General features: G+C 42.5%; 1 protein-coding gene across 1 annotated transcript in view; it reads left to right on the top strand.

The window, feature by feature from the left end:
- KCNMB2 (potassium calcium-activated channel subfamily M regulatory beta subunit 2) overlaps positions 1-17084 on the top strand; it is a 239990-nt gene that overhangs the window by 131127 nt on the left and 91779 nt on the right. The window lies entirely within an intron of this gene.

The following is a 17084-nucleotide window of genomic DNA, read 5'->3' as shown; positions in this document are numbered from 1 at the left end:
CCGGCGGCGACTGGGGCAGCCAAAGATCCGGCCGCCGCAGTCGCTGCTGAAGAAAATGGTGCCCCCCAAATCCCAGTGCCCTAGGCAACCACCTAGGTAGCCTAAATGGTTGCACCGGCCCTGAGTACACAGACCCCGAGTGTCCAAATCTGGGGCTTGGTTTTATTGGTAACTCATAAACAATAATTCAACATAAATCTCAGCCTAAGCTCATCGGTCCTGGGAGATTTCCCTGCATGACCTCCTCTGATCTATCTCCTTAGTTTCCTCTCTGTAGAGCTACTCCCATCCCCTTTGTGTCCCAGAGGGCGTCAACAAGACACACTTACCACATTGACTCAGCAGAATCTCAGCAGCTTTATTTAGGTTTCTAAATATCTGTCAGAATATCCCAGCTGAAGGGCTCTGCTGCCCTGCTCTACGGATCTCTTGTTTTCCATGATGCTCTTGGAAAATGAAGTTTTGATTTTTAAAGAAGACAAAACCTAAAAGGTTCAGAATCCCTCCCACCGCCAGTGTATTGCTTATGTAAACCTCTGGAAGATGACAAGTGTGCTGTTCAACTTGTCAGACCAAACTGATTGTAAGAGAAGAGCTTAAAACTGCATTGTAAAGGAGGCATTATAAATGACCTCAGGCAAACTCAGAGGGATAGAAAGAATATGACTTTTTATATTTAAAATCAATTTTTCAGCATAAACTCAATTGTTACTTATCTTCAATAGCAAAATTAACATTCAATTAGATTTGCTAACTAATTCATGAGAATACATTTGATGTGGTAGTGAATTCTGGCAGTGTTTTGTACTCTATCATTGCAACAGCCAGGATTATGAGTAGAGCTAAGTCTCTTCGTTGTTTCCACTGTCGCACCTCGATTATTCTAGGTTTTGAAACGTCACCATCCCCAGTTGCCTAGGGCTGAAACTTAGAGGGATCAGATGCATTCAGATTTTGAGTCTAAAGCAATTTAACAATACATAGTATTTTGAGTTGCTGTTTGTTTTCTGTAGTAATGCAACATGTTCAGAGCTGTTTAAACCTTTTGTAATGACACCATGTGAAATTCCTGTTTAGTCATGGAAATGAAATGAGAGTTAAAGGAAAAACATCCTGGAGACTGTGAACATTTTGCTGAAACTCAAAGAAAGACTTCTGTGGCTTGTAGAAAGGCACAAACTTTTCCGGATTGATTTGTGGGAAGGGGGGAGGGTTGTAGTGATTCCAGATTTACATCAATATAACTATGGAAAGAATGGTTCCCTGTACTTGTAGGTTTAAGAGCTTTCTCTTTTTAATTTAATGCTTTTTACATCGTTTACAACTGTATTTTATTATACAGGAAAACCAGAAACAAATATCATATATAGTAGGTTTGGAAATCAAGAGACCTTTTTTCTGACTGAACCTCTCACTAACTGTATCTTTTTCTATTTTGTTGATTTCTCCATTTGATTTTTCACCCTATATTGCAGTGGAGGTGTAATTAAAGCCATCTGGGGATTTTAAATGGCTTTTACTTAAACAGCTAGCTTTTTAGCTCAATGTAAAGTCAATTACTACAATCATGCAGGATAATGTACAGTAACTTCCTCTAACATTAATTTAACAAAAACATGTTTGGCTCAATGTGTTCTCCCCAAAGATATGTGATTTGATAAATGAGTGAGGTACATTAGAGTTCAACCAGTTGCTCTGAAAATATTAAGTGCCTGATACAGCAAAGTTCTGAGCACTCACAACTCCTACTGAGCTACTTAGCTCATGAAGCACTCAGCACCTCGCAGGATCAGACCTGTAAGCCAGTGAGCACGTATATTTAAAGCAACAAGAGAGAGGAACAATAAAGAGGAGACTATAAGGTGGCGAGGAAGGACGGTGACTCTGAGCTGCACATATACAGCACTATAGCCTTCCCACTGCCCTCAGACATTTTAGTTAGAGTTTGCATTGCACATATTAGTCACAGCTTTTGTTAATATTTAGTACTTCTCAGTAATCTTCTGAGTTTGCCACACACATTAACTAATTTGTGCCAACATTGATCTCCTTCCTATATATGGGAATTTCTTTGCAAGGAATAACATCAATAAAGAATAGATATTTTAAAAAATCCAGTTGCTGACCTGAGTATCGCATATAGTTACTATGATCTCAGATACAGAAGACAGTCTTTAGACTTTGCTCTGGAAATAGCTGTGGACATGTCAGAAACAGCCCGGGGGGAAAGTCATCACCACAACAAGCAAGGATCACAGATGTGAGCTCATACTCCAAGGCCTATAGGTTTCTTGATAAAACAGTAGGCTGTGATCATGTTTAGAAGATCTATATCTGCCTGGCAATGGCTCAACAAAGAGTGACATCATTGGTAATGAATGAACTGGTGATACTAGTTTATTCACAACATTACAAAGCTTATCTCTAGACTGTAATTTGGCCCACAGCTACAGCAACCTGGCTGTGAAAGCCAGAAAGGATGTCCGATCTGGAGCCTTTTGAAAAGAGATGGCATCTGTTCTGCGGGTTTAAAGAAAAAAAATCCTACAGCCGCTATTAGAGCAATGTGCTAATGCCACCTATGAAAAAACTGCTGTTTCTCAAGAAATTCAGTAATCCAGCAGGGTAAACTGGAGTATGTTGATCACGTTTCACAGTGAAAGTAGGTAGCATCAATCATACAAAGGTGAGCAGTAGGGGTCAGGGAAGGCACTAGCAGAGGCCCCTCTAACAAAATAAAAAGACTTGTGAATTAGTCACAGGCAGATTAACAAAAGACAGGAAAGGTTGGAGAACACTTGCGCATGATGCCAAAAACCACAAGCCATTGAATTAGATCCAGTGCTTAGCAAGCTAAGTGACTATTCATGCTATTAAGACTGAGACTGACAGCAGTTACAAAATTTATTATAGAACATTTACTCTGGACTCAATCAAAAATTGCTCCAGTATAAACTATGTCAGCCCCGTTGACATATATTATCTTTATTAAAAAGACATCTTTGATAGCAGAATTCATTAGGTGTTATAACAATTAATATCTTTGTATAAACTTGCTAATACAAATTCAGTTTAGACAGTTGCAAGGAAGCTTTGGAGAAAAATTATTATATTAAGCAGTGCGGTAATTGCCAATGGGTGTAACAAAGAGGAAGGTATAAAATATTTATTTTTTGTTCTGCAAAGCCCATTTATAATCCATACGGTATACTACTAACTTAAGGGCTCACTCTGCCTTTGATGAATATGGTTAGCTCTCATTAGCACTAATGAGAATTACACAGGCACATTGTGGGGAGATACACCCTTCAGGCAGATGGCATTAGTTATTCATGTTTCTCTTCATCATTCACATTTTACTTGCTGGAAATGCATGTAGATTTTCAATTTTGACATTGGAAGAAATTGACGTGAGTAACTTAACTAGCATAGACTGGAGCAGGATTCACCATGGGAGCCACTCCCCTCATTCTTTCTGGAAACAGGGTGAATTTGAATGTTAAAAGCTGAGAAAAGTCAGAGGGGTAGCCTGCTTAATAGCAGGGTTAAAGCTGAATCTCCTTGCTCAACTCTCAAGAGAAACAGATTCCAGCAGAAAACCAGCAACCAAATGAGAGATGCAGCAATGAGTTTCACCTTCATTTCCATCTGTGTGTTAGTTTGAATGAGTGAAAGGAAGACTTTGACCGCCTGTCAACCCTTCAGGGGAGCAGACCTCAAAGAACAAGGCACTGCATGTTTCTCAGCAGAACTTTATTGTAGAACTCTAGGAGAAACTGTACTTAAGTTTGGCAAAGTATTTCCACTCTCAGAACCTGTCTTTACCCACTCATAACTTTCCAATGTTGACCTTGTAAGCTGTTGCTTTCCAGGGTCAGTCTCTGATTGAAGGTGATATTTTTTTCCTGGCAAGTTTGAGCCAAAACAGTTGAGCCACAGAGTGGAGCAAATAGATTTTACTCATTATAACAAAAATCTCCTGTGACCTTGGTGACTGTTGAAAAGATCTATCTGGAAGCATCTCAGCGTATTAAGTTGAAACTTGGCAGGGAGATAGTCCTCATTGAGGAAGAAGGACTAAGAGTGTTCTGGTTCAGTTCAGTATTCAGTTTTGATTTGTGCGAGCTACGAGCCTTTGAACCTGCACTGTGAGGATGGGGCAGGGCAGCGTGCAGTATTAAGCAACATGCAGCATGAAGGCAGACTTCATTGCCCTTGGGTGGGAAGTGAGGCTGGAGCCTTAGCTAATTATCTGAACAGCTTGTAAGCGTGCACTATGACAGACATGCTTTATAGTGCATGCATCTTTCCAATTCATTAAAGTGTGCACAGCACAAGGACCTGCGTTACTGAATGTGCATTTTGTATGGTACCCCAGGCCTTGCCTCAATCTCTGAACATCTGGTGTGGTAAACTCTGGCCTGATTCAAAGGAGTGCAGGAGAGAGGTTCCTTCCTGTGGATTTCATATATTGCTTGGAAAATGGAGGTGCGGACTCCTTTGGAATTCTTAGACATAGTCTGAGGATCCCCATGGGTCTGTGGACCACAGATTGAAAATCACTGTTCTATGGAAATGACAACCTTTCACAGACTCCTTGGTCATTGTCTGAAGACCCTTAAGGGTCCGCAGATCCCAGATTGAAAGCCACTGTTATAGACTATCACAGGTGCACAGGCTCAGGGCTTTGGAAATAGCTCTGACTCAAACCCAGGCAGGGCTCTCTTCAGTGTGACACTCCCCCAGGGCACACTTTCACTAGGATAAGCCTCCTTGGCTTCAGCGCCTCCTGGGATGGACCTTGGAGCTTTCAGAACCCCTGTTCCATGCTGTGAGCGCCCCACAGTGAGTCCAACTGAATGGGACACCTGGGGGAAGGACACACCCAAAGGGGAGTCATGCACCCCCAACTTACCCAGTCAGCAGTGACTCTCAGCCAGCATTGTAAAATAGAAAGGTTTGTTAGTTGTCTGGAACACAGTGTAGGAAAGTTCTTTGTTACTACAGGAACCAGAAAGTGACAGCTAAGTCCATCTTGGTCAGACCCAGAGCTCAGAGCCCTGGCTCTCCCCCAGAGACCCAAACTCCAGCTTCCAACAGCCCCACCCCAAGTCACACCCATTTTCCCCTCCTCCTTCCTTTGTTGTCTTTCCGGGGCAAACCAGTCACCTGGCCTCCACCTCAACTCTGTTCTCCAATTCGTGGAACCCCCGCTGGCTTCTTGCAGAGGTTAGGCCCCCACCAGTCATCAGTTGCTAGGTGACAAAGTATCCGGCCATTGTCCTGGCCCAGGCAGCCAAGCAACAGTCCAGCCTGTTTCTACAAATATTAAACCACTTTTCCTCCACTGAGGTAAACATGCAGCACATAGGGGAAACTGAGGCACACACAGTACTCGTACAAAATGTTAAGAAAATTCCCACTTCATCACATCAGGCATTCTAGTGATTTCATAGATTTTAAGGCCAGAAGGGAGATCATTATGGTAATCCAGTATGACTTCCTGGTAACACCGACCATTGAATTTTCTGTCTTTAACAAACAAACGAGGAAATTCTATCTACACATCTATGCCCAGAGCCTATTAAATTTGCATAACTGAGAACTCAAAAGTCAGGGAATGCCAAAGTTACGGGGGCACACAATTGTAGCACTAGTCCCTTGTGCGTGTGCATTAAAATAGTTTTAATGACATGGTCGCATACTGTTTCTCGAACAATGCAGTGTAATATCATTCAGATTTCATACAGCTGTTACCCCTGTGGAGCTCACCCTAGGTCCTGAATGTGTCTGCAGGTAACTCAGGGAGAGGCCTGCTGTCCCTGAAAGAAGCAGGGGGGGTGGGCAAAGGCAGACTCAGAGTCCAGTTGCTAGGCAACTGATAGGGACAGAGGAGAGACACTAGTTTGAGTGATTGGGCCTCTGCTAGCTTAGGGGAGTTAGGTGCACCTGATGGCCACCAGCATGGCCACCTCAGAGGAGGAGCAGCCAGTGTCTGAGCGAAAGGGGGGGGTTAGAATTCAAATGACTGATAGGAAAAAAGCTGGGAAAGTAGCACTAGCCTGATGAATAAGGAAGATCCTCAGTGAGATGCTCAACCCTGGGAGCACTGTCAGATGAGAGAAGCCATTTTGGCGGGTGTCCGGAGCCAGCCACTGAGAATACGTCTACATGGCAAAAAATACCTGCAGAAGGGAGTCTCAGAGCCCAGGTCAACTGCCTCAGGCTCGTGGGGCTCATGCTATGGGACTTAAAATAGCAATGTAGATGATCCCGCTCGGGCTGGAGCCTGGGCTCTGGGACTTGGCAAGCGGGGAGAATCTCAGAGCCTGAGTGGGACTGTCTACACTGTGATTTTTAGTCCCGTAGCACGAGCCTGAGGCAGTTGACCCGGGCTCTGAGACTCACTGTTGCAGGGTTTTTAAGCAATATAGATGTACCCTGAAAGAGTAGCACCCACTGTTCGTGAGTTCATGAGTATGCAGGGTTCCCCCTGGGAACTTGCATCTCAATACATGGAAGCAATATCCCTAAACGGGTTCCTTTCCCTGTTCAAGGTGACTCACGGTTCATAGAATTTTGTTGGGCAAATACCCTCCCCGGTCAGGCTGAGTTAGTCCTTCATCTCCCCCAGTAAATCAGTTACCACATGGCAGCTAACTGCTCTTGCTGCTAGCTTAGGATTGCCATGCTCAGTTGTGATTGTATCTGAGCACTAAGGTAGGAGATTAGGAGTTAGGACTTTTTAGGATAGTTATTATAATCAGTACCTGATCCCTGCATCCGTTTATGGTGAGGAGTCATCTTGAAAACAGAAGTCATCTGACGTGTATGAAGAGGATGCCTGACAACTGCAGCTGCTGAGGAGTCTGAATTCAGCTCTGAGCCTGAGGATCATTTGTGGAGTTTTGAGTGCACCATCTTTTAGTTAGTCACTCACGGGAATTATTTGTGAGACCTTTATTCCCCCAGCTGTGTCCTCAAGCCATGGGGTAAGGATTTGGGAATTTTATTACCTACCGTCTATTAAACCTGATGGAGGAACTTACCATCTTATCCCATGTGAGAATCTTTGGGGCTGTACTGAACCGAGTCAGCCAAATTGCTTATTGCTTCTACAGAAGATATAGCTTTCTTACATTGCCAAGGGCCCCACAGCATACACGTACCAAAAGGACACCAAACTTTATTCCTGCTGCATTCAGTCACATGACTAGGAGTTTTGGGGAAATTCATAATTATCATTGGTGTGGGGAGGGCATCAGTAACCCTGAAAGTACTGGATTACCCTCACGACCATGAGTGCCATCCTCAGGGTAGACTGTCAAGAAGCAGGATGCATATGCCAAGTTGGTTGTGTGTTCTATAATTAGATTTCACCAATGGAGTACCAAGTGTGAACTCCTCAAACACTATAACAGCCTTAACATGGAGTCACAGACAGTCCCTTTGGGTACTCCAGTCTGTCTCACCACCTAGGCAAACCTGCCTTTGTGACAGAAGGTCCCTTACACCAAAAATCACATCAATATTCAGGTTACTCCCAGTCCCAAAGGACCAGTCACTTACCCCAGGTAAAGTGCACCCCCGATCTCTCACCAAAGACAACAATTGTAGATAATCCTATAATAAACTAACTAAAGGTTTATTAACTAAGAAAAAGAACAAAAAATATAATTATTGACGAGGTTAAAGGAGGTAAACATTCACTCACAATTGAGATACAGTCCAAAAGGTAATAGTAGCTGCTGTAATATGCAAACTCTATATATCCTTTAGGGCTAACCCAAGTCATGCAGCTTGCGGATCCCTTTGTCTTTGGCGTTTGATGTTTCACAATGGCTCATTTGGATTCAATGGGCCTTCTTCTTGTGTGCAGGACCAATACTTTACACTAATTAATGCTTCTTTCCTGGTTGGTGAGTTACAGAATTACAGAGGTTTACAGCGCAAACACTCAATATACCATAGGCTACAGATGTTATAATTGAGATCAATACATACAGTATCCTGAACAAGCATTCATCATGACTAAACACATTTTTATCAACTAAATATCTATTTTAACAATGCTAACATACCGGTGAGTCAGACTGATTTCCAGCGACGCATGTGCTGGGGCGCTGGCATGAGCTGGAACCTGGTGTGCTTGTGTAATTCCTTGGAAATCTCCAACTATCTGGCAAGTAACTCAGAGTTACCCTGTGATTAGAATTATCCTTCTCAGCTGCCCTGGTGATCCTGTCAGGAAGGAGTGAGGGGGTGGAGGCCTGCCAAGTAAATGTATCTGGAAAGAGAATAAGGACGTTATAGCCTGCTGAGCTGGAGGCAGGATCCAGATGAACCCAGTCTCATCCATCAAAACCCATAAGGGGGAGACTGATGTTAAAAGAAATAGCCAGATGGACTGGGCACTGCTCAACATTTAAAGGTGCTCAGAGAAGGGGCAGGAGCTCTTGCTTTAATCCCTGTGCACTCTTACCTATTAATTAATTTCATGGAACTCCTTTTGTCTGGTATACACGTGCCACTCTTGCAAAGGGTGTTTTGTGTCAGCCTTTAGTGCACATGGAGGAAAATAACCTGCTGCCAGCTAACAGAACTACTCCTTTAGCTCTCATGGTAGAGATCTGTGCTTTGTTGCTCAAGGTCCTGGTTTCAACCCCAGCTGGTGACCCATGGCATATGGGGTTGTTAAATACACAGAGTAGAGTGCACTTTTCATAAAATGCCCATTTCTACCTTTAATCAACTGCCTCCCAGGCCTGCACCTCAGGAGTTCCTGGCTTCCAATCTTTGTTCTAACCTCTTCTTTCTCACAAAGAGGACTGGATAAGTTCTGCTCGAAATTGTAGCCGTATATGGAGGCCCTGGATATATAGCAAACCTGCAACTTAGACCACTAAGTATATTCCCTCTAGGCTTTAAAGAAATGTGTTTTTCCTGATTGATGAAGTCAAGGTGAGCCTCTTAATGCACAGTACAGAGTGACTTGAATGTGAATGCACTATCCTTAGTACCCAGTAGCCAGTTTTGCTAAACAGCATATCTAATTCTCCAGAGGATGTTAGAGCCGTAAAACTTGCAGTAAGTTCTTATTGCAATGGACAGATGCAGAAAAACACCTTACAGATGTTGACTTTCAAAAGCTGCCTGAGGAATAGAATTCCCTCCGATGGTGAGCGGGGAAAACAGAAGTATAAATGTTGGCAAGTGACATGGTGCGTTTAACTAAGACTCTAACTGGAATAAGACAAATGGGGATTGACAGACCTGTTCTTCTAACACAAAGTTTATCATTGTCTCTCTGGAAATGAGGTGTTCTTTCCTATGTAGACTTGCAAACATGAAAAGACAAGAACTGGAATCTCAATTATACAGAGTACAACAGGACAAGGGCACTATGTTTAATGTCTGCCAACGCTTCAAAACCCTCAAGACACAATTTTGACTAAAAATCTAAAATGCAAATTGAACTGTATTTTCGACAACTCAGAGGCTCAAAAAGAATAAAAGAAAAGAGTTTCCCACAATGGTTTCTGAAAGATCAGGCATGTTATTGTTAACGCTACGTAAGAAGTGGACATTAATTAATGCTAAATTGCAAGGAAATTCCTACAGTGTAACATATTTCACCCCCGCAGCCACACCAAGGAATTCATTATGAACAAAGGAATTAAAAACATATATCAAAAGGCAAAGTTAATGATTTTCCCCTTATTCAGTGTGAGCAAATATCCCACTAGACTAAACTGTGAGGATGAGCATATCTCAGTTTTTGTTGTAGGATCAGACCATAGCCCTACCAATGCCTTGTGCTGGGGATAAAAGATTTATCAGGAGATTAATAGGGACAGGCTCTGTGTCCTTGAGCAAATCACTTAAACTCTTTTCTGCTCCTTGGTTTTTCCATCTGCAAAATGGGGATAATAATACTTACCTCACAGAGACCTAGGTTGTAAGCACTTTATGACAGGGACCATCATTTTGTTCTGTGTTTGTACAGTGCCTAGCACGATAGGGTCCGGGTCCAGGGCTGAGGCTCCTAAGCACAACCACAATGCAAAAATAAATAATAATAATAATAATAATAATAAATTAATAATGTTGTGAGCAATAATTACTTATGTTAGTTAAGCACTTGGAACATGAAGCCCTAAATACTGATAGATACTAAGTAGTATAGGCAGGACTGGTAATGCATATTATAAAGATTGCCTGACACCATTGTAACACCCAATTTTCTGTTGCTTATAACTTTGTCAGATTTTAACTGTTTGGGCTGAAATTTTTCATGCCAATTTTTCTGCCTCAGGATTTTTGGAAAACTTCAGCCAAAACGGTTTGACCATTGCTGAGAATGAGACTATGGGAAAATATGTTGTTTTGCCCACGTTAAAAACAATCCTGGCAATCTTTCCTTTAAACAGCCCCCTCTCCTCCCATTGTACTTTGGAGCAGGAACTTGATGGGTGCTGGGGGTGTGCCCTTTGCCATCCCTGTGAAAATCCGCCTTTATCTGGCCCAGCTATAAGCCTTTGAAAAACACGGTTCACGCATGCTCAGTAGACTTCTTAGATTTAATCAACTAAAAATTCCCGAAGATTCCATGTACTCTGAGAATTCTCCAGGCCAGGGCTAAGAAGGATTTTCCCTACAATTGCAGCTCTGCTGTGCTGCGGGCCATGCCAGATCTGGGTGTCTGAACTGAGAACAGGGAGACTATCTTTCCTGTGCTCTCAGTGACCGCCCCCTGCTGGGCCCAGGCAATGTGGAGGAGGAAGCTGTGTGATTCAAATACAAGGGGACAAGAATTGGACCTGCAGAGAGAGTAGATTGGGACAAGGACAGTGGAGGTTTGTGGGAGTGGGGGAGAGAAGGAAACTAGGACTGGGAGCTAGTGGTTGAGGGGAAGACTGAGATCAGATTAAGAGCCCAGGGAGACAGTGACTGGGATGATAAGCCTGAGAAGTGCAGACTGTTACTGGCTAGGTGAGGAGAATTGGACTCTGGGAGAAGGAAGCAGGGATGGGAAGAGAAAGGACTAAGATAGGGATGGGTTGGAGGAGAAGGGGCAGAACGGGTCACTCTTAGGGACAGAACAGTCTATGCCCACTACAGCACACAACCTTCCAGAGCCTAAAATGGAACCCAAGATTCCCAAGTCTCACCCTTCCTTTGCTGTCAGTAAATATGTGTGAAACCATCTGGCAAAGTGTCCCATCTCCCACTAGTGCCGGTCCACATAGAAGATGACAACCTGCTACTGCTATCAGTTACTGTGCTAGCTGATGTGGCAGAGGTCTGTGCAGTGGAGCTAAAGGCTCCAGATCTGCTGTTGAACCTATGGGTGTCAATATGATGTTAGGGAATTTCTAGTTTTTCAATTTTTTTTTTAAACCTAGGAAATTACACACAAAAAACTACCTTAAAAGAACATTATTAAGCTTGCAAAGTCAAGCACTCAGATGTTAGCAAATATCAGAATTAAGGTTGCCTGTGCCATCTTAATTTGTCCCCCTTGTTCATTTTTTCCACAGGACCCCTGTTTATTTCAGTGCACAGAAAGGACAGGTTCCCTGAATGAGCAACTCAGGTGCCCCATACTTGTGGGGGCAGGTCTCACATGGGTTCACAACTCAATGATGGGACCAGAGCATGAGGAAATTCCCTGCCTGACCCCTGGGTCCAGCAACAGGAATGGTGGTGCTGCTCATTTGGCAGCTTTGGGTCTCAAAAGCTTAAATTAAGGGCAAGCACAATTATAAGACAAGGTGAGAAAATGGTTCAACAAACAACAAAGAAACGATGAGATTGTTGTGGTGAGTTTTTGTGCAGCTGATGTCATTTTGGGGGTGTAGCTTAGATTAATTTTGAATGCTGCTTGTGTGTAATACCTTCATCCCAAACTCATGCTGATTAAACCCATTAACCACACCATGCCATCATATAGCTCTATCTCTTTCTCAGACATCAATATATGTGTGTGCTTATGTATTGACCTAGCTTCTGAGCAATCAGAAATTGTTGGATTCAGGAGTAGTTTTGTTCCTTTAGGAGAGCAATGAGTTGCGACTGACACCGGCTACTCTGTCCGAGTCTAATGGATTTAGTGTGTGTAAACACAGTTTTTGTCTCATAGATGTTACAAACTACTTTCAATCATAGCAGATCTTTGTTCAAATTTGCACGACTGTTACTGTCACCAACAGTGGCCCAGCTGCTGTCACTCTCTGTATTTAACCTCCACCACATAGACATTAAAGGTGGAATAATCAAAAGCACTCAGAGTTGCTAACTCCATTCCCATTGAAGTCAATGATAAAACTCCCCTTGCCTTCAATGGGAGCGGGATTAGGCCAACACTGAGCACTTTTGGAAATCCTGCTATAAATCCTTTATGCCTGTTGCCCTTTTTTGACCCAAGTGACAAGTCAAAGTGTGGGGCCCTGGGGATGTTGGAGCTGGGAGTAGATATTGATGGAGTCTGGTATTTTCTTTGTGTATTTGCAAGGAATGTACAAAGTCCTGCTTCTCCATATGCCGGATGTGACGCTCTACCCCATAATGCTTTATGGGAATATGACATAACTGGAATAGGTTTTGTGCTGCCTGTGCCATGTAACATATCTCTGTAAAGGTTATAGTCTACTATATCTATTCATCCTATTTTTACACATATATCATTTTGTACTTAAGGTTAAGAATATTGGTTGTATACTTGCTTGATTTCGTAAGCTTTGTGAGGCATTTGGTCAGCTTCTTTAGGAAGGAGTTCGCAAGGTTAAGTACCCGATCAGGAAGCACTTGGGGAACAATGCATCTTGGAATGCTCCAATCCACATAAGAAGTCTTCCTGGAGACATACAAGATACCATGTGGGCAATGGCTTCTGCCTGTAAAGACTGTGAGTCATGCATGGACATGTGACTTCCCCAGGTGACTCCAGAACTCCATCTTGGAGCTGACCTTTGCATAAGAGTGAGGAGCGGGTCTCCACCCACAAGAGAAAGTCTGTTTAAACCCCTGGGAGACCCCTCCATTTGAGCTTCAGCTGGCTAAAGAGGGAGCCTCTCCACCCCCCAGGATACTTGAAAGAAACTGGAACAACTGACAGTAACTACAGGGGGTGTGAGTGATTGCTGGACCCAGGCTAAAAGGAGATTAGTCCATAAAAGGGAGCATTCTGGAACTGGTGAGGATCTTATCTGTATTCAGTTTGATTAGACATAGATTTGCGCATTTTATTTTATTTTATTTTGCTTGGTGACTTACTTTGTTCTGTCTGTTACTACTTGGAAACACTTAAATCCTACTTTCTGTATTTAATAAAATCACTTTTTACTTATTAATTAACTCAGAGTATGTATTAATACCTGGGGAGCAAACAACTGTGCATCTCTCTCTATCAGTGTTATAGAGGGTGAACAATTTATGAGTTTACCCTTCATAAGCTTTATACAGGGTAAAACGGATTTATTTGGGTTTAGACCCCATTGGGAGTTGGGCATCTGGGTGTTAAAGACAAGCGCACTCCTGTTAGCTGCTTTCAGGTAAACCTGCAGTCTGGGGGCAAGTAATTCAGACCCTGGGTCTGTGTTGGAGCAGACGGGAGTATCTGCCTCAGCAAGACAGGGTGCTGGAGTCCTGCGCTGGCAAGGAAAACAGGAGCAGAGGTAGTCTTGGCACATCAGCTGGCAGCTCCCAGGGGGGTTTCTGTGATCCATTCTGTCACACAGGAGGAACCAAGAACAAACAGAGCAGTTTCTCAGCTTACAGTCCCAAGCCTCTAGTCAACACCAGATGCAAAACCTCACAAACAGGGTCACTCTGTGTTCACAGGCTACAGCTTGGCTTTCTTGCTTTTTGCCTCTGTCTCTCCCTCCATTCTTGCCTGTTCTCAGTTTTTGTGTGTTCTCCCTTCCGTCTCTCAGCACTACTCAGCAAAACCCCTCTGCCTACTCAATCTAAACGCCTGGGTGGGTTCAACCCTTTAGTCCTATATGTGGAGTTTGTGATTAACTAATCCTCAGAGTTATGTTATTTGAGGGGTGCATTCACTTGCAATCTTAAAGAGACCCATGAAGTCACCAGTACCTGTCAGCATAACAGTGCCCATGTAGTGATGGATGTCAATCAAAATCACATTGGTAACGGGATGGAAAAGCGTCTGGGTTTGTCCTGGGTTAGGACAGCTGTGTCTCCAGTTGTTTTTCATCACAAAAGGAAGTCTATTAGGATTAATAATCTTCCTTACACACAAGGGGCCAAAACCTCAGCTTCTGTTAATCAGCACAGCTCCATGGACTTCTATGGAGCTACACTAATCTACCCCAGCTGAGGATTTGGCCCAAAGACTAGTGTCTTCCCTTAACCACTGATCAGTTTCAAAGATATCCATTGCCCTTGCAAATTAACCCAACCCGACACTCAGCTAGATGTATCTGCAATGGCTATTGACCTTTTTTGTGGGTTCCCATCTCAGATATTTATTTCAGTAAAGTTCTTTCTTTCAGATCTTTACCACTTCTGCTATTCATGCTTCCATTTGTCTTTGCAGCTTAGATTGAACATATGCCCTCACATTATTTCTGTCATCACCCTGCATGTACCTTGTGTGTATATCCCTGAAGGTAAAATTCCATGTGACTAAGAGAAGCCTATGTTGTCATGTAAATAATAACAGGTAGTTTCCCTGTCCAGAGAAGATAATTAGGGGGGAATTAATGTAGCATCAGATGAATTTCCATTGTTACAATTATGCATTGAATTAAAAAAATAAAAAGATGTCATGCAGACAATCTTTATAGTCCTTATGGACAATCAGTATAAAAGAACAAAGAAAAACAATTTCAATAAAACAGTTTGCCCCAAGCAAGAAATATGCTTAATGCATCATACATGAGAAAAGATAGTTCCTTTATGTAAAATGGAATTTGACCTTGCTGCAGGAACGTTCATTACCTAACACCACAGAAACCAAACTAATGGACTTCTGAATGGTGCAAAAAAAAAATATCATTCTGTTTCATGGCATTTGTTTGCTGACAGTGAGGTTTGGGAAGGGACGTTTTGTGTTACTGGTTATAAAATGGATTGCAAAAGGAATTCGGTATGACCTTTAAGATGTTACAGAAAATGAAGGTAAATACTGGGAGTCAAGCCTTTGGAAATATTTATTGGCTCAGCAGAGGTAGCCCAGGAACAAAACACTCAGTGGCTTAATACAGTAATAAATGTTTTATATTGATTGTATGTATGTGTATATATATATGAAAGTAAACCTATCAATTATGCATCTAGCTGTCCTTCTGCATATTCAAATGCCTAAGCTAGAAATGTGCAAATTAGTAACAAGATTTCATGAGCATTTTTGCGTGTGCAATAACTACCTGTTTGCAGATCAGTGTGCTTTTGAAGTATATGTAATGCCAGTGAAAGGTAGTGAATTCACAACTCTGGAAACTGAAGTCCTTTCTCATTTATACAGTGAACAGAAGGAGCCTGGGCCACAGCAAAGGAAGCTTCTCCTATGCTAATGTATAAAGACTAGCTGAAATGATTCACTTTTTTCAGTTTCCATGGCCCATTCAGTCCCTGGCTTGTCCTGCTGAGACTGCTTAAAAAAAGGTACCAGTTGTGGTGCTAGATTTCCTGATAGGCCTGGCAACTTCTCTAGGAGATGGACTGGGACCACCAAATCTTTTTTCAGAGGCTACTGAGCAGTTGTCTGGTAGTAATGACTTTTTGTTTTTAAAGAGTTAGCGGAGTCATGCAGCTGTGGAGGGAACTCTGTCTGGAGAATGACCTCAGGACTTGTGTGCTCTTGGACCTTAATTCCTGCAAGGCACTGCACACTCTCAGCTCCCACTTTCTCTGATGGGATGTGAGGATGTTCTAGCACAACGCAAGGGGTTCTTAGAACCTCACAGATGGCCTGATCCTAAGCCTATTGAATCAAGCCCAGGATCAGTAAATAGATAGCCTGGGGCTTGCAGTCAAATTCTCTGCTGGTGTTACTTGGCGCCGCTCCACTGAAGTCAACTGATCTGCACCAGCAGAGGATTTGATGCTTGGGTTTCTGAAGAATTTAACAGAAAGGAGTTCAAGCTACCTCCATCCTGACCCCCTCCACTAGCCTATCCATGGAAAAACAGAAACTGCCTCTGAGAATTATATTTGTAGCATTTTGGAAGTAGTAGTACTGCGGGGTGGATCCTGTTCCTGAAGGGTATAAATTGATTGTAAAGGAGGTGATGAACTCACAATGATATAGAATGCAATGATCTACTCTCTTACAGATGGAGGATCTGCTGTCAAAAATTTATACGGGGAAAGACTATAAATATGAGAAGCAACAAAGAGTCCTGTGGCACCTTATAGACTAACAGATGTATTGGAGCATAAGCTCATCAGACGCATGTGGGTATTCACCCACGAAAGCTTATGGGTACAAGCGTCTGATGAAGTAGGTATTCACCCACGAAAGCTTATGCTCCAATACATCTGTTAGTCTATAAGGTGCCACAGGACTCTTTGTTGCTTTTTACAGATCCAGACTAACACGGCTACCCCTCTGATACTATAAATGTGAGCTCACCCATCATGTTTTGAGCAGATGTAACTGAGTAATGGCTATAGGTAATCATGGCTCCAATGGAGTAAAAGTGTGCTCTAACAGAGTAAATATTCTTTCTGGAGTTTGTTGTTGTTGTTCTTTTTTAACAAAGATCACACATGGGAGGGTTGTAAAATACCTGTAGGTATCTAAAATGTTAAAGTTATTAGGCAAGTAGGTGCAGTAAAAGAAATATTTCTGCAAATGGAAAACCCAAGGCATCTATGCCTTCAAAATGTTATTGGCATTTTAAACCATGATAATTGCTTCATAATGGAAGCAATTTCATTGTGAATATGAACATTGTAGGCAATGTACAATGCATCAGCTGTAGCTGCTACTTTGACTTTAATAATTTCCCTGAACAAAATAAATTATCATTTCAACATACTTAAATATAATTTATGAGTAACAAACTGTATGTTTTAAAAAATGAGTTCATTTAATGGTCAAACACAAGCTCACT

Source organism: Mauremys reevesii, linkage group 9, assembly GCF_016161935.1.
Source record: "Mauremys reevesii isolate NIE-2019 linkage group 9, ASM1616193v1, whole genome shotgun sequence".
Lineage (NCBI taxonomy): Eukaryota > Metazoa > Chordata > Testudines > Geoemydidae > Mauremys > Mauremys reevesii.
The sequence above is the reverse complement of the archived record's forward strand: the minus strand, read 5'-3'. Positions and strand labels throughout refer to the sequence as shown.